Source organism: Xenopus tropicalis, chromosome 6 (assembly GCF_000004195.4).
Source record: "Xenopus tropicalis strain Nigerian chromosome 6, UCB_Xtro_10.0, whole genome shotgun sequence".
Lineage (NCBI taxonomy): Eukaryota > Metazoa > Chordata > Amphibia > Anura > Pipidae > Xenopus > Xenopus tropicalis.
The window spans coordinates 46,897,144-46,920,318 of NC_030682.2; the positions used below are offsets into that span (position 1 = coordinate 46,897,144).

The 23,175-nt window shown below is 37.7% G+C and overlaps 1 protein-coding gene across 4 annotated transcripts in view; it reads right to left on the minus strand.

Annotated features, from left to right (window-relative positions):
* The window catches only part of thrb (thyroid hormone receptor, beta), a 245,918-nt gene that overhangs the window by 209,874 nt on the left and 12,869 nt on the right, over positions 1-23,175 (minus strand). For 3 of the 4 annotated variants that reach the window (XM_031903431.1, XM_018094691.2, XM_031903426.1), the window contains exon 2: positions 15,120-15,188. The gene's annotated coding sequence lies outside the window, so the exon portion shown is untranslated. 4 annotated transcript variants of the gene reach the window in all.

The following is a 23,175-nucleotide window of genomic DNA, read 5'->3' on the forward strand; positions in this document are numbered from 1 at the left end:
GCTGCAGTCATTATTACTCCCTATCACAGCCAGCCTACAAAACACTGTGATAGAAAGTAATGATAGAAAAATGTGACTTGTGTCTGTGTGCGACTTTTATCTGTGAAAAAAACATGCATTAGTTTGAGCCACTTTTTTAGATAAGCTAGCATATTTGAAAAGTCACTTGCATTTTGTAATGGTTTTTTTTATACTTTTTTCTCCATCTTTAATTTTGATAAATCAGCCTACCTGTGTTTTGTAAAAGTGAAAATTTGTCACTAAGAAAACTTGCTGTAGATGACAAAAACAGTAAATTTCAAATCAACATAATTGTAATACATTAAAAAGGATTTACCTTTTAGTCATAGTTACCAATTTTTAAGCTAATACAGGTATGGGACCCATTATCCAGAATGCTCGGGACCTGGGGATCTTTCCGTAATTTGAATCTCCTACCTTAAGTCTACTAAAAAAAATATTTCAACAGTATTTAAACCCAACAGGATTGTTTTGGCTCCAATAAGCATTATTATAGCTTAGTTGGGATCAAGTACAAGCTACTGTTTTATTATTACAGAGAAAAAGGAAAACATTTGTAAAAATTTGAAATATTTGATTAAAATGGAGTCTATGGGAGATGGCCTTTCCGTAATTCTGAACTTTCTGGATAATGGGTCTCCAGATAAGGGGTCCGATACCTGTATTAGTTTTTCATAGACATCCATTGTAAAAACATATAAATAGTTTTTGAGATTGGGCATTTGGGTCCACTGAGTCTTCTAAATTTGCAACAATTATGATTATAGTGTAACTATAATATAAGGGGTCAGATACCATTTGATGAGAAAAGTTTATGTCCTAATTCAATTGCCATAGAGTCCAATGCAATTCAATGAGAAAAACTTTATTGAAGTCTATGGGGAAAACTGGAACTAAGGGGCACATTTACTAACCCACGAACGGGCCGAATGCGTCCGATTGCGTTTTTTTCGTAATGACCGGTATTTTGCGATTTTTTTCAGAAAATTGTCGCAACTTTTTCGTTACTAATACGATTTGTGCGAAAAAACGCGAGTTTTTCGTAGCCATTCCGAAAGTTGCGCAAAATCTGGCGATTTTTCGTAGCGTTAAAACTTGCGCAAAAAGTTGCGCCTTTTTCGTAGCGTTAAAACTTAAAAGGTGCGACGTTTCGCGCAAGTTTTAACGCTACGAAAAAATCGCAACTTTTTGCGCAAGTTTTAACGCTACGAAAAATCGCCAGATTTTGCGCAACTTTCGGAATGGCTACGAAAAACTCGCGTTTTTTCGCGCAAATCGTATTGGTAACGAAAAAGTCGCAACAATTTCCGAAAAGTCGTAAAGACGCCGAAAAAATCGCAAAAAATACGAAAAAGTCACAAAATGTTCGTTTTCAAATTGGAATTTTTCCAATTCGGTTCAGATTCGTGTCTTAGTAATTGTGCCCCTATGTGTTGCAGAGAATACCAAAGGTTTTATTCAAAAAATGCTATTGCTGGTGTGAAAAACTTGATTTAGCAAAACAAAACACAGAAAAAAAACTGTATTCAACTTTTCATGGATGTGAAAAAACTTGACCAGTGTAAAAAAGACAATCTATATTCTGAGCAGGGAAAAACTCAGCCTAACTGAATCATAGGTAAGTACCCACAGAGACCTATGACCAGGCCAGTAACAGTAAGGTATTTATTTATTGTAGGAACATGCCAGTAACAGATGCATGCATTTTGAGCTAGCAAGCATTTAATTATAGCCTACTGTCACTTGACTGGTCATGGAATTCTTTAAGTCCCTATCCATTATTCTCAATGATACTCCACTAAGCTAAATGATGCTCCTGCTTAAGAAGTCCAGTTGGCTACTGCATCTTACCATGCAAATATATTTTAAAATAACCCGACTCAACTTTAAATAATAATAAAAATGTCATTATGGGCCTTTAGAAAAATGATCCACATTGCATAAAGTATGTTGCATAAAGTATGCTTGCCCACAATTCAGCATCTTTGGGTTATCTTTTGTGTATAGCAGTTCTAACCAACCCAAACTCAGTGTAACATTCCACTTAAGTTAAGCTTTATGAATTATCACCACACAAAGCCATGGATGTCAGTTATTGCCACAGGGTATATTAAATAAAAACCAAAAATGGCAATATTTAAAACCAGGAAAATGTGTCAAAAGTTACGATGCAAAAGAAAGTTCCCTTTAAGCAGGTGATTAAAGTGACACCTAACTGCTAAGGGAATTTATTCAGTTAAAAGATAGTTGCGAAACACTAAGTTAGAGGGTGGAAACCCTGCCAACAATCATTTTTATTGTATTTTTTCTTGTCATGCACTACATCCCACAGGCAAATTGTTTAAACTGCACAGAAAAAATGCTGTCTAGACTACTGATATATGCAATCGTGAGATGACAATAAACAAGCCTTGTACAGATAAACTTGAAAGTCTTTGTCATAAAAGAAACGGCGGGGATATGATTCCAGGTTCAGGCCGGGACACATGAGCAATCACTTTCTAAAGGAAAGTACATTTGCTGGTTTAATTGCCTTCTAAACAATATGTAAAGAACCAACATATTTTAAAGCCTGGTCATTCTTACAAACCACCCTTTGTGCGTGAATACTGATGCCATATTAAAGACACAATTCTTTTTCACATGACCAACTTTTTTTAATTAGTTTCTAGGTCTAAAAATATCTAGTGTTGAAAAAATGTATTAGGCATAGACAGACAAATGCTGCTCCTGCTTACAAATGAACATTGCTTCATGATAAATTGCTTCATGAAAGGCAACAATAAAATATGATCTAACCGAGACATGGGACCAGAAAATATATGAAATTTTGTGCACAATTAATTGTCGATATGGATTGTATTACATCTTCTTATTCAACTGTAATACCTGCATCATTAGGCCCATGGATCACCTAGGTGTTTTGCTACTCTGTTTTCCCCCCTGTCTAAACACCCTGAATTTCTCTTAGTCACTCATTGCTGCCTATGGGAACTGCATGTATAAGGTATATATATTTAGCTTTATAGTACTACATGTGTAGATATTACATTAAAACCATACATTAATTGAACAGTTGTATTCATGAGGGGAGCTGGGGGAAACATTCTGGTGTGCAAAGGCCTGTATCCCTAAACAGATAAATGCTGTACAGTTTACTGTTTCTGCACTGTTTACAGTTTCACAAATAGGAATTGTTCTGGTATTTCTGCACACACTAATTATATCACAGATCAGAAATAAAACAAAACAAAATCTTACCATGACAGTCAGCATTAGTATGAAACAGCATCATTCCAAGGTAAAAACACACATATACCTGGCCTCTGAGAATTAGTTAAACCTGGAGCTACAAAAGTAAAGGAGGAATGCAACCCCCCCCAATACAAAAAAGTGCAATTAAAAAAAACCCCAGAACACAAGTTGAATGCAGAAACAGGGATAACCCCTTTCTCATGTCCAGCCAAATAATTACAGCATTTCGGGGTGGGCCACCCTCTGTCAGGTAACGACCTAGACACAAGTAAACACATGGGTTATCTCCATTGTGCATTCAACATACGTGCTATAATTTTATTGCAATAGTATGAAATAGAATATTAAAATGATCAAGTGACAGATGTTTAGTCTAAATACTCAGACTATTAGTACTGCATCTCTAGGTGTAATCCTACCCTGGCTGAGACTGAAGTCATTTACTGATGCTGGGATGTGCAAAAAGCAGGCAAGTGGCACAAGATACAGTATTTTTTGTACTTTGAACCGTGCCAACCATCAGTGATTTTGGCCCAGGTTCATTCCCCCCATTAATATAGTGCTGTAGTCATGAGGGGCACGAGGGGGAGGCATATAGACAGTAGCATACCTTGACAGTGCTGGGCCCCCCTTCAAAAGAAATCTTCAGAGGGACCCTGCACAAACATTCCCCCCTGCCCTTTACCAGCCAGTCACTGCCTGCTTGTGCCGTGCAAGTTTTAGGTAGGGGAGGGGCTGGGGAGAGGGAACTACAATACAGCAGACCCTGTGGTCTGAGCGTTGCCCAGGCCCTCAACGCGACTGCAATGTCTGCTTTTTTTTTGTAGATGGCATGTAGATATCTCCAATCTCGCTCTTAACGTGCAGAAACACCATTTAATAATAATTTAATAATGAAATGAAATAAGGTATCAGTTTGCCCACCCGTGTCTCACACTTACTCAAAAATTCAAAATGTATTGCCTGGGAAAACCAAGTAGGTATTCTACCACTGCTCATGATAATTTATCCCCTTGTGGTACAGCTTCATTTGGGTCTATTAATGATATTTTATTTTCCTCTACAGGAAAAGTAGTATATCATCTCCTACGTATATCAGTACATCCAGCTATGTAAGGATCTCTAACAGCACATGATTTTTACTTCATATCTTCATTTTTTGATTAAATTTGTTAAAAAAAGTGGAAAGGAACCTTTAAAATAAATCTATACATATTTTCCTTTTGGTTCCTACACAGGGCATTTAGAGGTGTTTGCTTTCCATTCTTAGTTCTAAGACATAGATCATGTGGCCCAACACCAACACCAGATTGTATTGCAAAGGCTTATGTTTACATTTGGTTAATGAGACATTAAGTGCAATTAAGTGGCTTTCATTAACTGCATAATAATGTTGCTCATTTACTTAAGAAGCGTATTGTAATTTATCAAATAAACCCTCATCCCACATGAATCATTAAAATCTTGCAAGGTTCTAAATAATAATGTAATATCCATTTTTGACAGTTAATAACGCAAGCGCTTATGATTTGTTTATACTCTGACATTCAAGCTGCTTAGAACAAGATCCTTATGGGTAAGGTATCTGATTGTATAAAAGCTAGGACAGAAAAAAAACCTGTATAGGCCTCTTTCAGGTAGTCAGCATATAAACAAAAACTGAATTGCTCACCATGTTTAACTGATGGTGAAATCAGCCTAGTATCACAGAACCAAGGGTAGTTCACACTTGGGTTTGTTGAAATGTGTTGAGTGCACGGACTGTGAGCCAACATGCAAAGCATTATTACTTCATTCTCACTGCACATGCTGAACGGTGGGAACAATTAGTGACCGTGTTCCACCTTTGTTTTTTTTTTTGGCGAGGGGCATGTTACTGCCATGAGTTTTGGTGTAAAACAATTACAACAGAGCCAAATACAGAGCTATAGAAATGGCTATAAATGGAACTATTCATTAATATAAACATTCAAATTTTCTTTTCATTAATGGATGACCAATCAAATTCTACAATAACTTTCTTAATTAATTTCCAAAAACAGCATTGTGTTTGAAAGGAATTATTTTCCAACTCCTTAAAACTAAAACTGTAGTATAAAACTGTAGAACTGTAGAACAAAAACTGTAGAATAAAATTTGACATTGTCTTTGCTATAGTACATTCTGTTTTTTCGATATACGCTTTTTGCAATCTAGGAACTCACCAACCTGACTGTTTTCATTTATTGCATCTAAGGGCAGTCAAAGAAAAGACTAAGAAGATTAGGTATGTCAAGCTATTTCCTAACTTATCCTTTTCTTAAAGGGGCAATAAGTTAAGGCCAAGGGAACCTTAACACTAGATGCCTTCACCTCATCTGTAATTAGAAATTAACATGTATCTTACTTATTATTTATTCAGAATGAATAAGAAGTGGTGAAGAATTAGACAGACTAAAGTACCTGTTAACATAGTAACATAGTTAAGTTGGGTTGAAAAAAGTCCATTGAGGTCAACCCCAAAAAGTGAACCCCATCACACACACATAGACCCATACCGACTTATCTATATACCACAGATATAAAGGATGTATACCAATATCAATACTAATAGTAGATTTAAGGATCACAATAGCCTTGGATATTATGTTTTAGGCATTAACAAAATCTGCCTTTACAACATCATTTGGAAGGGCATTCCACAATCTCACTACATGTACCTTTACCGTAAAAATCTAAAGGGTGGCCACTGGTGTGTTGATCATTTTTATGGGAACATCCCCTATCTGCCTATAATCCCCTCTAATGTACTTGTACAGAGTAATAATGTCCCCTCGCAAGCGCCTTTTTTCCAGAGAGAACAACCCCAACCTCGACAGTCTAACCCAGGGATCCTCAACCTTTTTACCCATGAGCCACATTCAAAAATAAAAAAGTTGGAGAGCAACACAAGCATGCAAAAAGTTCCTGGGGCTGTCCAATATGTGTTTTTAATAAACCCCTAAATCTGTACATCAAGTGTAAAAGTAAAGGTGTAATGCTGTAAATCAGCCTTATATTGTGAGATTTCGGCCCCGATGGGGACCGAAACATAACGTTGGCTGTTCATGCGTTTATAATACACGATTGATCTTTTTGGAATATAACTCGGTGTTGCTAGTCTTTTTTTGGATATTTAAATCATTTGCCTTGCACCCGAGGTAAGAGCTGAAGCAGAGTGCTACCCTGGGTTCGCCATACATATATATATATATTATTATTTATTGAGAAACTCACCTCAGGTGGCAGCACTCCCAAAGTTACCAGGGGCAGCAAAAAACGTTCCTGGTAACTTTAAGAGCCAAATTTCCAGGCTTTTAAATGGAAATTTGTTTCTGCTAGTGTAGAGGACGCAACTATGCACCCTCCCGGACCACCACTGGTGCTGTAAAGGTAAGCCCATGGGGCAAGGGGAAGTGGCATTGCAGGAACCACCTTAGGTGGCTCAGGGGGCTCAGGTGGGTCAGGGGCCAGAAATGTCCCTGCATACAGTATATTGTGAGTTGGTTCCTGAGCTTAGTAAATGACAGCAGCATAGAGCATGTGCAGTGAATCAGCAGAAAAGAAGATGGGGAGCTGCTGGGGGCTGTGGTTGCCTTGCGCTGGTACAGAAGCCAAAAACATAGTATTTAACTTTTCTGCCTACTTTTTTATTTAAGCTTTTTTTTACCTGCCTTAGCACCAATCTTTGCACCTCCATCGTGGGAAACAAATATTTATTTCAGTGGAAAGCTAAAAGATAATGACGCATTGTCGATAAAAATTTAATTGTACCCTTTGGCTATCAGCATTTTTCCCCCATTATGTCATGATAACTTGCTAAACTGTTTTCTACTTTTAATCAGTAAAGGCTTAGCAAAAAAATCAGTTGTAGGATGGTTCTTTGGAAATAAAAATAGTAATAAAAAATAAAATAAAAGGCTGTAACATATTTATTGAGACTGTGTGGGTGAAGGTAATTATTGGGATAATCTGCTGACCAACACAAAGTTATTTTTATATATATAACCACAACAAATGGTCCTGATTAAAGGAGCAGATTTAACTGTTTCCAGCTGTGTGACCAAACACACAAATAATCATGCAGTAAACTGACATCCACTTCTATAATACGCCATTGACCAAAACTATATAAAAATAGTAAAAAAAAAGAAAAATTAAACAAACGAAAAGCAAAAGAGCTAAACCACAAATCCGATTTAGGTAGGTTTAGGCAATCATACCAAGGAGGGCAATAAAGATATGATAGGTCCATAAAGAAACATATGGCTACAGTGATCCAATGCCAAGGAAAGAAAGAATTAAATTGTTTGTATTATACCTGACAACAAGATGCAATGCTATCCCATACGTCAAGAAGAAATAATGAAGATGAACCACACCCTGTTTGGCCCAAAATTAATTGTTTGATCACTTACAAATCAGCAAGCCTTAAGGTGGCCATACACGTTGATGCCCACCTAAGGCTGGTGATATTGGGCTAATTCAATCAAATTATAATGATGCGTATAAGAGCCATTGGAGCAAGGACAGCATCACTGAGTCTATGTGGTCCCTGATCTGATGGGAAAATCAAACCTGCACAATCGACACTTGGCTAATTTTCGGGCAGATATCAATCAGGGAGGGCCATCAGGGGCCCCATACATGGGCAAATATACTGCTGAATTGGTCTGAAGGAAGTTTATTGACAGCTTAAATCTGCCCGCCTACGGCCACCTTTAGAGAAATTGAAGAACTAAAGACCAATTTTATTTTCCGCAAAATACAAGGCTGTCACAACCAGTGCTACAGTGTATGTTTGTTGATGTTATAAAATCTCCCTCCTGGCAATGTTATGCCCTTCCTGGCAATATTATGCAAAATGCTGTTTCACTGTTTTATTAACTGTCAAAAAATATTTGATGGAAATTCAAAGTGGCAAATCTTATGTGTTCTGAACTGGAGAAATATGTAAGTTAGCAATCCTGGAGCAACTGCAATAGAGAGAACCACATGCTATGGCAGAATTATACTGCAACAGTTCCTTTATGGAAAAAAGCAAAAGGACACTGCATTCCAGTGTTCTGTTCACAACTGCCAAATCTGGAGTACAGAAAAAAAATAAACATATATTGGTTGCAGCAATGTTTACTGATACTGATATCCTACATTTGGTTCTTAGTAATGGGTCTAAATAAGTCAAAAACTGTCAGAATTCCTGCTTCTATACACCAACTTGATCAATCAGAATATCCAAGGCTATTGTGATACTAATATCTACAGTTAGTACTAGTGGTTGTATTTATAGTTTATGTATGTGAGTGTATAGATTGGTAGGTGTGGGTTAGGTGTGCTGGGTTTACTTGGATGGGTTGAACTTGATGGACACAGGTCTTTTTTCAACCCTATGTAACTATGTAACTATGTAACTATGTAACCAGGGTATACTAGAGACAGATTCCTACATCTGGAATCAATACTTAGAATTAGGAAAGACCTCAGCCTGAAAAAGTTCCAGGCCCATGGTTCTGTATTTCTTTATTTTGAAAGGGGAACCATTGCTGGAATTGAGGAAGGATGCACTCCCTCAAATTCTTTATTTCTGTGAAATAGCATCCCCTCAGGAAAACAAATAGATATAATAAAGGTAGCAGACTGGGGAATGTTAGAGGATGATGTAAATTAAATAATGTGGGGTAATACAGAATATGCTGGGGTTGTGCTGTTTTACAACAAACAATATGGGGTACTGTTGCTGAACCGAATTGCCAGTCAAGAAAATTCATATGCACTATTTATATTTTGGGGGTCACTACCGGTCACATACTTTGCTAAATCTATGCAAACAAGGCATCAAACTTTTTAGTAGACTGAAATTGCAAAATGGCTTTACTTTAAAGTGGGTGAAACCAGGAGATATTGGTGGGCGAGGATTATTATAACAGTAGGTATGGCTTTTTATTGGGAAGGGCTTCTTTTGACACACATAGCAATCCTACACTTTTTTCACTCCACTGAGGCACTGAGGAGAACTGTCACTTATTATTTCAGTTTTTTGCAGTTGTTTAGCTATAAATAGTTTATTAGTATGCTTTTTCAACCAATTTTTTTCAATAGTTTTTTTCAATTACAAAAGGTGAAATATGTAAATTACTCAAAACATGAGCGTTTTGGTTGCAATTAGTGACAGTATGAAAACTATTAGTGAAATAGATTTATTCAACATCCATTAAGGTTTAGTGGATATTTTTTTATAATCACAATGTTTCCAACAGGACTCCAATGCCAACAAATTTTGTCTCTAAAGATGGTTATAATACTGGCCCCACTCCAGATTTACTTAGGCTACACCCTGACTGACCTAGTCATATATAATCACACCCTTCCAACAGACCAATTTCCCTATCATTCATAGCAGTCAGGTGTTGTATACAAAACTAGCATTCATTTTATATTCTGACTTAAAATACAGGCTTAACCAGATTTCTTGGATAACATTTTACAAGCACAGTGTTCCTACATAACCCAGAGAGAAGAGAATCAATCAATTGTTTCTTTACAGGGACAAGCCAGCTGACTTAGAACCCCATCAACAATGGACATTTTGGCAGGACCTTGTATAGGCTATCGGTTGTTTTTTTGTATGTAATCTGCATGTTCAGCATATAAATCCATTTATTGTACAGCGCTGTGGAATATGTTGGCACTTTAAAAATAAATATTATAATAACTTTACAAACCACAACATTAGCAAGTTCCAGCACTTACAGTATGGAAGTGACACCCCAGTAAGTAAAATACCATCACTGTAAGTACTGAAAAAGTGGTAATGTTTACATGCAGGCCATTGAATGACACACAGGTACAAGGATTTTAACTAGCAGCTATGTCTTCAGCTGTATGGAAGCGCATACATCTAAGCTGTGTGTCTTTAATCTATCAAGTCACTTTTTAATTAGGCAACCTAGACTAAATTTGATTGTAAATTCTTTGCAAATATGAATGAAAATTCAGGCTGGTGAGTTATAATGACCATGCCCAAAGACCAAACTCACAACTATAACTTTATAAATTTATAAAAGACTTAACACAAGACATATATTCTAATTGCTTTGATCCTAGTACAATAAGGGCTCTGGTACACGGGGAGATTAGTCGCCCGCGGCAAAACTCCCTGCTCGCGGGCGACTAATCTCCCCGAGTTGCCTTCCCCCTGCCATCCCACCGGCGAACATGTAAGTCGCCGGCGGAATGGCAGACGCGGCGGGGCGATTTCGGGAAATCGCCGAAAAAGCCTCGCGAGTCTTTTTCGGCTATTTGCGCGAAATCGCGCCGCCGCGTCTGCCATCCCGCCGGCGACTTACATGTTCCCCGGTGGGATGGCAGGGGGAAGGCAACTCGGGGAGATTAGTCGCCCGCGAGCAGGGAGTTTTGCCGCGGGCGACTAATCTCCCCGTGTACCAGAGCCCTAAGATAGGATCACACCATACAGTATATACTGTATATCTTAACTACACACACACACAGACTATTTTTTTCTTCATTTATTTATAATCTGATAAACATACACTGCTTCATCACTACTTAGCAATCTCTCTCTCCCAACATTAAAATACCAGTAACGTCATAAATCCAATTTTTTAAATGCATTTTACATATGGAGCAGCAACCAGTAAAATATTAACTTGTCTAGTCCAATTAAAAATGTCTGATTGGTTGCAATAGCTATAAGCAATTAGTAAGCATGTTTTCACCAGGATCCAGTACCAGATATGCTCTGAAATTTTAAAAGGGCACAACGTACCTGCCATATTTAATTTACAAAGTATATCATGTCTTTAATTGGAAATACTCAGATATCTCTGCATCATAGTTTGGAGCAGATAACTTATAAATCACACTCTTACTAAATAAAAGTGGCCTGGAATGGGTTTTAAACAATAAAAAGATTGACTTGTCTGATCTGGATTATATGTATATATTTAATCCCTTAGATTCCAGACAAAACAATCTAATGCAGACTTTTAAGACAAATTTTTTTTGTCAGTATAAATCCAATATGTCCATCTAAAATCAGTGAATCCAAACCAGTGACTGAACAGCATGGTTTCTGTTGCCAGAATGCATAATGTCTTCCAATATTAAAACTTGTTAGTTGCTTGTCAGCAAAAGGTGTACCATGCAGTATTTTAAATTAAATAAAGCAATATTAAAGCTTAGGACACAAAGGAAAATTGATTATTTTTTTACCTGGAAAATCAAGTTGATGATGTAAGTTTTTTTTCCTAGAAATTATGCAGAATTTTTTTGTTTTAAAAAACATTATGGGCAAATTGCAATAATTTTTTTCTTTGTACATTAAAAAAGAATGGAATGATTTGCAAATCATTGCATTCTGTTTTTATTTACAGTATATTTTATATTCCAACTTGGATATGGGGTTATAATTAGATCAATATTGAAAAGGTTTCCTTGAGGGCTAAATTACATGGGAAATTTTCATCAGATTTTGTGATCCTTCATGAAACAGCATGCAGCAGTACATGATAATGTACAGTTGGATCAAATAAAGTTGGATGGTGTGTCAATGAATTTCAATAAGAAAAAAAAGTCGATCACACACCAGTTTTTATTTCTTTGGATGTTACGTTCTCTCCCAACAGGCATGTTGGATGCCAAACCTTTCATGTAGTTTACACATCAGATTTTTCCATAGATCAGTTCAATTGTATTTTAGCCCTTGCAACTTCATCTTGTAGGATGCATTTTGTATGTTCAACACCATCCTACATGATCTCCTGTGGAGTTGAGCCCTTAGCATTCTATGCTATTCATGTTAGCCATGTTCTGTGCTACTTCACACAATATTATGGGCTGTATCTGTTACTCATTAAGTATCTCAGCCAACCAGGCTTTTTGAACTTCTTAATTCAGAGCATCAATTCATAATTTTCAGGCCTGGATTTGTGGTTAGGCCACACAGGCCCAGGCCTAGGGCGGCAGAAATTTAGGGGCAGCATGCCTCCCAGCCACACCTACACTTTGTTCACATATGGAGCACTGGGAACAGGACACGCAGAAACATTCAGCACGTCCTGTCCCGGTGCTCCATATGTGAACTAAATTGATGCGCATGCGCATGATCCCTGAGGAGGGGAGGGCCTCTGGGAACTGTAATTAGAAATCCAGCGTTAATCATTTCTTACCGATACTGTGTAACTCACACCAGGCAATGCTAATTGCTTATTGTTTGCTATGTGTAAGTTATTGTAAGTATTAGTGTAAGTGGAGCAAGCATCTATTAAACCATTACCCCTTTTATGTTCATAAAACTTACTCTAAACCAAACTCTAAACTAAAAGGTTACTAATTTGTTGCTGGTAAAGGAAAAACTTTGCATGTGATTCTTCATTCCCCGTGAAGAAACATTGCAGTTCACCAGAGAATTGCAGATTCTTCATAAAATGTGAAAGACATAGATATTGGTATCATATAGGATACAAGAGGTTAGTCTAGCCTAGTAACACATAGAAAAGTATCAGTTCTTTTCTTTTTTCTTATCAAGTACAGAATATTAAATGTAAGCATTGTATTGGTTGCTATTTGTTGCTGGACTAGGTTACCTTTACCCCATGTTTATGCAAAACCAATAACAATTTCTGCAATTTATGCAAAATGTTGAAGTTACAACATGGTAAATGAAGCAAAATAGTATTGCCACAGTAGTTTTTCTGGTCTAGAGGAAACTCATTAAAGTAGAATCAGACAATAATATTACATCACTACAGTAGTAAACGTACAACCTGCTTCCCCATCCTTTGCACTTTAATTAGTGTCAGTGCTTAAAGGAAAAATAAAGTCAAAGTCACTTGGGGGTGCCAAAATGTTAGGCACCCCCAAGTGACTTTGACCGCCTACCTTTTACCCCGGGCTGGTGCCCCTGTGAGGAAGGAACAGCACCAGCCCGGGGTAGCTGCCGGCGCTTCCTTTTCCTGATTCGCTGCGCGCGCATGCGCAGTAGAGTGAAAAGCCGAACTTAAATGTTAAAGTCGGCTTTTCACTCTACTGCGCATGCGCCCACCGCTGGCACTCAGGAAAAGGAAGCCAGGAAGACGGAAGCGCTGCGCTCCAGGTGCCCCGGGCTGGTGCTGTTTTCTCCTAACAGGGGCACCAGCCCGGGGTACGAGGTAAGCGGTTAAAGTCACTTGGGGGTGCCTAACATTTTGGCACCCCCAAGTGACTTTGACTTTCGTTTCCCTTTAAAGAGGCAATTAATAAACCTTCTTAGCAAGGATTAAAGTAGACTGGGAGATATATGGCACTGGAATTATCTACTTAATTTAATGCTAGCTTCAAAAATACTGCAGTTGGTTTTCATTTTTTATTTTTCATGGTTTTTCATTTATTTAGCTTTTTGTTTTGCAAATCTCCAATTTAGATTTTCAGCAGCCATCTGGTTGCTAGAGTACTATTTACCTTGGCAACCCGGTAGTACTTGAATGAGAGACAGGAATATGACTAGAAGAGTGACTGAAGAGAAAGATAAGGAATGAATTGCAACAATTAAAAATTGCAAGCTCACAGAATAATAGTTTTTTGGCTGCCAGGGTCTAACCACTAACCACCATTTGAAAGCTGGAAAAATGCAGTAGAGGAAGGCACATAATTTAATATCCCTAAAAAATAACTAAAGAAGACCAGTTGCAATGTTGCTAGGAATAGGACATTCTATAACATATTAAAAGTTAGCTTAAATGTGAACCACCCCTATAAGTAGTTTTGGGTGGGGAGTTATAGTGAGTGTGTATAGAAATTGATTTCCTGATGGTCATTTGACTGTTTCTATGTGTTTTCTGCCACAGTTTTGTGCTTGGGTTTGTTAATTATAATTTTATTAGACTAGTGAGATTAAAGGCAAGAGTAATAGAACTGTTAAAGCTCAGAAAAGACCATCAAAGGTGCTAATTTACATAAACTAATCCCTGCTTGTAATTTAGCAATTGTATGGGATGCAATTTAAAATCTGTGTTAGTAAAATTTGTGCTAGCAAATGAGTTTTATGGAAGATTTTTCATTTAGTGTTAGGGCTTATGGCTTCTGTGCGCCTTTTTTCTTAAATGTGAGTGAAAACTGGTTCATTTTGGAGCCATACATAGAACAAAATAGCGGCAATCTGGCTGAAACTAGCAAACTAGGGTCAATTTAAAATTTTAATTATATATATGTTTCTATGGAACCCTTTTAAATAGGTTTACAAGTTTATGATCTCATCTAATATTTGTAAGATTCTATACAAGTGTCTGTCATACCACTTCAAATGCTGCTTGTAAGTGTGTTAATAGGGGAGTGGTGTTTTTTTGACAAGAGAAATATGAAGTGTTAAATGCATGGAAGGAAAATAGGAAGAAATGATCAGACCAAAGAAACCACAGAAAAAGGATTTCATAATCCGACCAGAGCTTTTGGTGGGGAAGTGAGCTGAAGCTAAATGTTTGTGGTTAGGCCTTTGACATGAAAACAGGGTTAAATGTATTGAAGGGTTTTAGAGTTAAATTAAACAAAAAAAATAATAATATATTATTATTCGGACCATTTCGGCGGCTTATCTTCATGTGTATGGACTGCCTTGATTCGTTGATGAAAATAATATATTTTCATTTTTTTTTTTAAAGTCATGTTCACTGGATTCCTGTTTGTTATCAATTTATATTATAGAATATAGCGATATTTTAACTTCCCGGTGTCCTTGGACTGAGAAATATACAGAAAAGACAATGCCTGTGCAGACAGTGACAAAGATTCTAGGTCTGATTGAGATAAGGGCCATTGTACATGTTGCTTACCTTTAGCTTGAGATTCTTCTTCTGCTGACCCTCTTTCCCACCATCAGCTGCTAGAGTCCTGCAGGTTTCCTGCAAAAAAAAGCAGGTAACTTGTGGGTAGGATTTTTGATGAGGGTTGGTTTTTGCATCTTATCAATATTTCTTGTATTATATTATTTATATTATCTATATTTAAATGAGAACTAAACACCCCTTGGTTAAAAAGCCCCCCTCAGCTGCCTTCCATCTGTCACCCCTCACTTCTCCCTCCCCACACAGAATTAACATAATATGACACTTGTGATCTCCGCTGTGCTGCTCTGCATTTTTTGCTTAGGTTTTCAAATAGGGGCACCTTTCTATGTAACATTTTTTAAATATTTTTTTTGCTCCTGCCCATTTCTGATGATGCCACTTCCAGTTTTCAACAATAGCACTTCCTGTTTAATGGTGGTCAGAGGGTTGTGGATAAGGCAGCTGCAGTTCAGGTCGGGTAAGGGGTCCAAGTGGGTAAAAATGCAGGTTGCAGATCTGAGTTGGGGTCCAGCATTCAAAAACTGGTTCCATGCAGGACGCTATCAGCTGCTTCCAATTTTTTTAATAGGAACAGTTCTCCCTTTGGCTGGTACTGGTAATGTAGGTAGAAATCACGATTTCTTGGAAACGCTCATGACATAGCCATGATCTCCATATTATACCAGTCTAGTTGCAGTGCCAATGTCTGCCACAGTATTAGAGTACCACGGCAGTAAAAAATGTGCAATTTTCCTTATGACTACTAAATAAGTTATGGGTTGTGTAAAATATACATAGATAAACGTGACTTTAAAAAGTGCAAGGTAAATGATAGTGAAAAGATTCTTTGAATTGGTTGTTGAAGTTCTTTACTTTCTCTTTATTTTATGGGTTTCGATGTATGGAAAAGCTCTCTACTACAAATGTAACATATTAGAGTATTGGGAGCAATAAGTAACTGACACCAATGCAAACAGGGATAGAAAAAGCTATCAAATCAAGGGCCCCATTCATTGCAGGATAAGGCAAAGTGAGCAGGGATGAAAACGTCTGCAGCTGAGATATCTGAAAGCATAATAAATAAGGGATGAATGAAACGTAAAGAAGTCTGAGTGGATGTGGAGAGCAAGACCACATTTATTCCTGCTCTGGCAGATGTGTTTTATATCATATCCCTGTGATTACGTACAAGTTGCGGCTATGTTCATGAGGAAAGTTTGGCAATCACTTAAAGCTTTCTTGTTTGCAGCGCTTGTTCTCCATATTGCCAACTATAACATTCAGTAAGGGCTCCCTTTTTGTTGTTCTAACTAATAGGGAGTCCTATCAAATGATGTCTGTTGGCTGTGCTTAATATTCCTCACAAACACTGTTCCATGAAAAAACCAACATAATTAACATAATATTTTAACAAAATACATTTTTACATTTTAAATCAAGTCTGATTTCTCTGTAATCTCATCTGTAAGACTATATTTCTTGGGAAATGTTTATTCTTACATACATTCCTTTGTACAAGATTTTGGCAATCATTAAGATACAAATGAAGATCCGCTTGTTTGGTGAGGAAGCCAAAAGAGTGGATCTTTCACTGATATGTCAACCTTTCCATGATATGACCAAACAGATATCTGTTGGCAGGCTCATTTAAAAGCTGCCAACTCAGACCATCAGCAGCTTTTTTCGGCCTGTGTCCGTATTAGCCTCAGGCACCTTTTCAATTATTGCTGCTGTAGCAGTGATATTAGGCTTGAGGTGGAAAAGTTGACCTGGGAGTATTTATCAGAGCTCCGCCATACTGAGACTTATCACTGGCTCATGCCAATGTCAGTGCTATAGCAGCCATGGTTAAAGCGGTGTCATTAGTAAAAATAGTGTAGTATGTTCCTGTAAAATTCTGGACCATGTCTGGATCAATTTAAGCAACAAGGACTGTGAGTACTAAGGAGAACTAAAGCGTAACTAAAGAATTAGGGCAGAAATGTTGTACATTATGTTATGGGGTTCTATACCAGCCCAAGGCAACCACAACAATATACTGTATATTTAAAATATAAATGTCACAATATTTGGCTGATTAGCAAATAATTCATATTACAAGTACATGGCAGTTCAGAAAGCAGTGCAATTAGCATCAGGATTTTATTTTTTTTAGTAGTGATAGAAAAAAGGTATGTTATAATACAGGCATAACATTTCATTTTTGATGGTACATTACATTGTCAATAAAACATTTCCGGATACAACATTGTCTCATTTTTTTTTTCACACCTCAGGACATTTATTTTTCTCACTCGTTGGGTACAAATCAGAAATCTTATTTTTTTGATTGATGATTTGCAATGACCCCTAAGCTTAGCTTCTGAGCAGCTGCTCAGAGCACATTGAGCAGATCACTGTCACTGTCACTTCTAATAAAATCCAAGATGGGCAGCTCCTGTGACAACTTTGAAAGCCTGGATAATTACTTCTGTAGAGATGCTGAACCTTTGGTTTAGTTCTCCTTTAAGCAGCAATTGGAGGGGTACAGATCAGATATCCCAACCTTCACCCCCTTCATATTCTCTAGGGAAACGTAATTTTAAGTCTGCTACTGGTCTAATTATCTACAGCAAAAGTAGGCAGAACTTCTGGTCATCTGTTTAGATGTAAAAGTTTTATTTGCTTTGGGTTGCTTCAGCTGGGCAAAAATTGTAAATTTTATTATATATAGGGGTTTGACTTCATCCAGCTTAAATCATTTCTTCTCATGAATATATCAGGGAAACACAGCTGAATGGTTACCCTGTGGTTAGCACTGCTGCTTTGTTGCCATGGGGTCTTATGTTCAAAGCCAAACAAGGCACTTTCTACCTGGAACGTTTATGTTCTCTGCATGATTGTGTGAAGGTAAACTCAACCCAGGGCATTTGAGGTAAGTTGGAGTGTGAGTAGCAAGGCAACAGACTGCAAACTACTTTGGCTAATAATATATTGTCTAAAGGTGGCCATACACAGGCAGATTTCAGCTGCAGATTCTGGTCCTTCGGACCATTTCGGCGGCTTATCTTCATGTGTATGGACTGCCTTGATTCGTTGATGAGGTCCCTGATCTGATGGCGCCTACACCTGCCGTTGTAATTCATTTTGCCCGATATCATCTACCTTTTTGTGGGCATATCGGTGGAAGAACTGTTTGCTTGGCAATCTTACAAAATTAACAAATCTTCACAGATAATTGAAAAAAAAATTATAGTTGTTTAAAACCGTGCCAAGAATATAGAAAAATCAGATAGTTATGATAAACCCTACTGATAACCAGGGTATATTTTCCCTTTGGGAAATGCACTGACAAGGTCCCAGAGTTGCAAAGCAGTTTATTATGTGCTGATGCTTCTGAAATTCCTACCTAGCGTCTGCCAGCATTCATAAATGTAAAGACAGTGATATGGTACTACATGTGTGGTACATCTGATATATGTGCTAATTTATCCTTGCCAAGCCTAGTGCAAGTTATATTACACCATGAATTTCAAAATTTCTCTGTATAGGTCAAAAAAATACCTACATGGTAATATGAGGATGTAACTGGAGTCCAACGCATCACACTGTTAAGTTCTTTTTGGAGTCTATTTCTATTAGGAGTTTTAGTCAAATCAGCTCCTGCTGCAGAAGAAAGTGTGCTGTAATTACTTTTCAGTAGTTTGTTCCTTCTCAGTGTTTGCTGCTCCATATGAAATGCACCAGCATGAGTGTACTGCTTAACACCCAGGCCAAGTAAGAGCCCTGCTCATTTCACTCTATTAGTGCATGAACAGTATAAGTCAATACGTGTTGGGTAGCACATGGCAGAGACAATTAAGCTGCAAGAAATGAAAACATTTGCACACCCTGTGTTCATCTCATGTACTCCTAATGGGCATTTATTGTGTTATCTTCTTAAGCAGAGGTGCACTAGTAGGAATATGTCACTTTTTATGCTAAGTTTGCCTCTTTACATCTAAAAATAACACAAAGAGAGACATAATTAACTGTGTGTAGCATCAAAAATTTGACCACACCCACCTTTTAGACACACCCCTAAATTCCATGACCATAAAACACAGACATACCAGTAAGATCACTACAGAAATGACCAATGAGCTCTCTATTAACCCCAGACATGCCAGAAAGATCACTGCATACATGGATAGATTGAAAACATTACCTCACCTACACTGACACAAGCAAGATGTCAAAAATGTTTTCTTCTTTCCCAGTGCTCCCATGCTGCTTGTCTCTCTCTGCTTTCCTTTGCCTAGCTGAAACTCATGTAAAACAATTTCAACTTTTCTTGAAAAAATACAGGCCTTCCTATATTTCTTCTTTTTTAATTGAGAACATTGAGAGCAAGCATCATTTTACTGGCCAGGCTAGTTATATACCAGGTGACAACCCTAACCAGGTACTGTTATATTACTACAGAGTGATAAAAAAAATAACAATTGTTTGCTTAAAATAGACAGGATAATGGGTTCCCAGCTAGGAAATCCCATACTTGTACTGTAGTACTCTACCTGTCGATTGATTAGAAGGAAAGGGACTTTGTTTAAAGAACTGAACTTCATTTTACATAACCCAGCGAGAGTCACTGAGTTGTGCAAGGTGTGCTGCAGTCAATGTGCAAAAAATGCAAAGGTAATTGTGTCAAAAAACAATCCTTAAAGTTCCACAGTGTCATGCTTGGTGGTGCTACTTTGGTCCCACCTGTCTTGTGCATTGCAAGCGATGCACCTATTGATGAAGGGAAACCTTCTAGCTAAAACCACCCTCAAAAGTGGTGGTAGATCTAGGGTTCCAACAGTAGCCTGCGTAATTGGACACAGTTACCTTGCACCTAAAGTATCAGGCACAGCTGTCCAGGGCTGGACTGGGATTCAAAATAAGCCCTGGCATTTCAAATACACAGAGGTCCAAACAGCCCTGTCAACAGTAACTCTCTATGGCATCTTACCTTAGCCCCTCTGGCATTTGCCAAAATCCACAGACTGCCAGCCCGGGCCTGCAGCTGCCATTTTGATGCTGAGCGCTGGAAATGCTGAGCATGGGAAAGATTTTCAGCGCAATTGCATCACAGTGATGCACTCAGCTGTCCTTGTTTTAACCAATTATCAGCAACTGAGTCAGGTGCATAGCCCCTCAAGGCTGCAGGGATAATGGACATACAGAGAAAAATGCTGCATTGTGGTGACTTGCACCTGAAAGTGCACTAAGCACACTGCACTTTTCTCTCAATCTTAATTCTTTTATTTGAAAGGCATTATGTTAGACAGCAGGTCAGCCTATGATATTCTTTTTCACCAGGTAGACCCTGTGCCTGGTTGACAGCTGGTAAGTGTCAGAGGTCTATTACAGTGTAATCCTGCTGTAAAAATAGAAAGGGTTGCGCAAGGGTTGGAAAGGGTTACGCAAGTTTACGCCAAAAAAGAAGCTATAGATAGAAACACCAGAATATACCAATGTGAATGATAAACCCTTGGCTGAATAAATCAGGAAACATATAAAATAACACATAATAAAATTTTTAATAGCAATAACAGAAACCTTGATAGAGCCATATAAAATACACAGGTAATTACAACAGTTCTTAAATACAGAGTAGCCATTTATTATTACTTTTTATAGCCCAGGGTACATAGTAGATAAGATACAATTCTGATAAACAAACTAAACCAGATGTAATGAAGCAATGATGTCCCTGTTCAATAAGTGGAGTATATATTACAAGGCAATAGGTAACAAGGTAACAAATTACTTTATTTCAACAACAGTCTAGTATTATGGTTATTTAATTAATGGGGGAGGAAAGGTATGGCATGAACCTGCTTGACTCTGTTCTCCTAATATGTAATTATATTTTACAAGACATTACTGCAAACAACTAATAAACACTTAAAGTTGCCTGGATTCTGAATAGATCATGGCTGCCATCTTAGTTGGCCATGACATCACTTCCCTTAAAGGAAAACTATACCCCCAGAATGAATACTTAACCAACAGATAATTTGCATTAGGTTAAGTGACCTATAAAAGGAAAACTTTTTCAGAATCTATGTAAATACAGCCATAAGCACTCACAGAAAGGCCGCAGTCCTCTTGAAAAGAATCACAGCATTTCTTGTCTCCTTTTTTGTAAACATGTTCTTAGGGTATCTGACTTCCTCTCTCAGAAAAATCCTTCATTCTGGGGGCCAGAGTCTGCTCTCTCCTCTCTCCTGCTTCCACCTCCGATAAGAATTCATAAAACTCACTCCCCCCACCCTTAGGAACGTGTGATCTGAGCTATACGGATAGACTGCAAGCAGGAAGCTACTAAAAATGGCAGCTGCTGTCTTAAACAAACAGAGAAAGCTTCTAGGGCTCTCTACTCCGGTATGATAATGCTTTATGCAGAATAAATATAGTGTTCTAGGTGGCACTAATGGGGTAAATCTATTAGCAGTAAAATGCCAAAATTACTTTCCTTCTCCTTTAAAAAATCTTGCCAAACTGGAATACATATATCAGTAAATATTGCCCTTTTACATCTTTTCCCTTGATCCACCATTTAGTGATGGGCTGTGGGCTCCCTCAGAGATTACATGACCAGAACAAATGCAGCTCTAACTGTAACAGGAAAAAGTGTGGAAGCAAAAGGCAGAACTCTGTCCATCAACTGGCTGATGTGACCTGAAATGTTTGTGTGCACTGTGCTCCCAGGAGGCGGCCCTAAATTTTTAAAATGGCAATTTTCTATTTAGGAGTACCCAATAGCACATACTACTAAAAAAGTATATTTTTATGAAAATGGTTTATTTAGATGAAGCAGGGTTTTATGGCAGTGTTTATTCAATATTTTTTATAGAGATTTACATTGTTTGGGGGTATAGTTTTCCTTTAAGTGCTGTATAGTTGTATCTGCAAGATTTCTCTGTCCACTGGCTAACTTTTCATTGAGAGGATTGTGGAGCTGCAGGATACATTTGTCTATTTACAAAAATAGTGATATTGAGACAAAATAAAAGCAGAGATAGACTTGTCAAATTTCCTTCCATATTCACAAACCTCCACATTTGTGAACTTGTCTTTTAAACAGGAGTTTCCAGATTTTGTCATCACAGGACATTTTATTTATACTTTTTCTGTTTTTGTCTTTAGCTTTTCCCAATCCTGCCAGTCTGCTATCAGGTGAGTGACACTCAGCTGTACCTGTGCCTTTTATTGAATCCAGGATTAGGTGCAGGGTTCGGCCAAGATTCTTCCTTTTCAGCAGGATTCAGATTTGGCCAAATCCACATGCCTGGCTGAACTGAATCCTTAAAATCACATTCGACATTTAAACAGGGAAGTTGAAAATGTTTCACCATGCACGTTTATCTTCATCCCTTCTATGGCCTAATTTGAACATGCAAATTAGAAAATCAGCCAGGCGTTGACAGATTTGAATTTCTAGTTGGATCGGGGACCACATTGTCTTATTGATGCAGTACATGCTCTGACTTTTTTGTATCCTCTAAATTTTAATGTCATTGTTTCAAGGTTGGCATATCGGGGGAAAGATTCATTCTTTTGGCTACCATTTTAAAAATGTCTGAAGAAAATGTTGTTTAAAATTTTGTTTTGTGGGTATGTCATGTGAACCGCATATCATCCCTGAAGGAAAATAAACTAAATATATGCACTGGTCTTAGGCTTATTCTTCTGCCTATGCCTTTACCCAGAGCAGGTGGGGTTGCAAGAAGATGTCAGCCAGCAAAAAAGGTTTCAGAGATGGTATGAACTGATTGTAGATTCTTGTGACAAAATGCAATGGCGCAGTAAGCTATAACTAAGGATTTTACTGTTCCCTTGCACAGATCATGTTGTATAATATCCTTTTATGTTCCATGTCTCAGTTTCATGTCCCAAGTAGAAAAACAAATATGGGGCTTCTGCACAGTGTAGCCGTGTGCTAAGGATTTCTTTAGATTTGTAATTGCCATGGAAAACAAGGTAGGAGATGCCATTAAAGGAAAATTAGTCCCTTCAATCTGCTGATAAATTACACACAATTTTGAAAATAGAG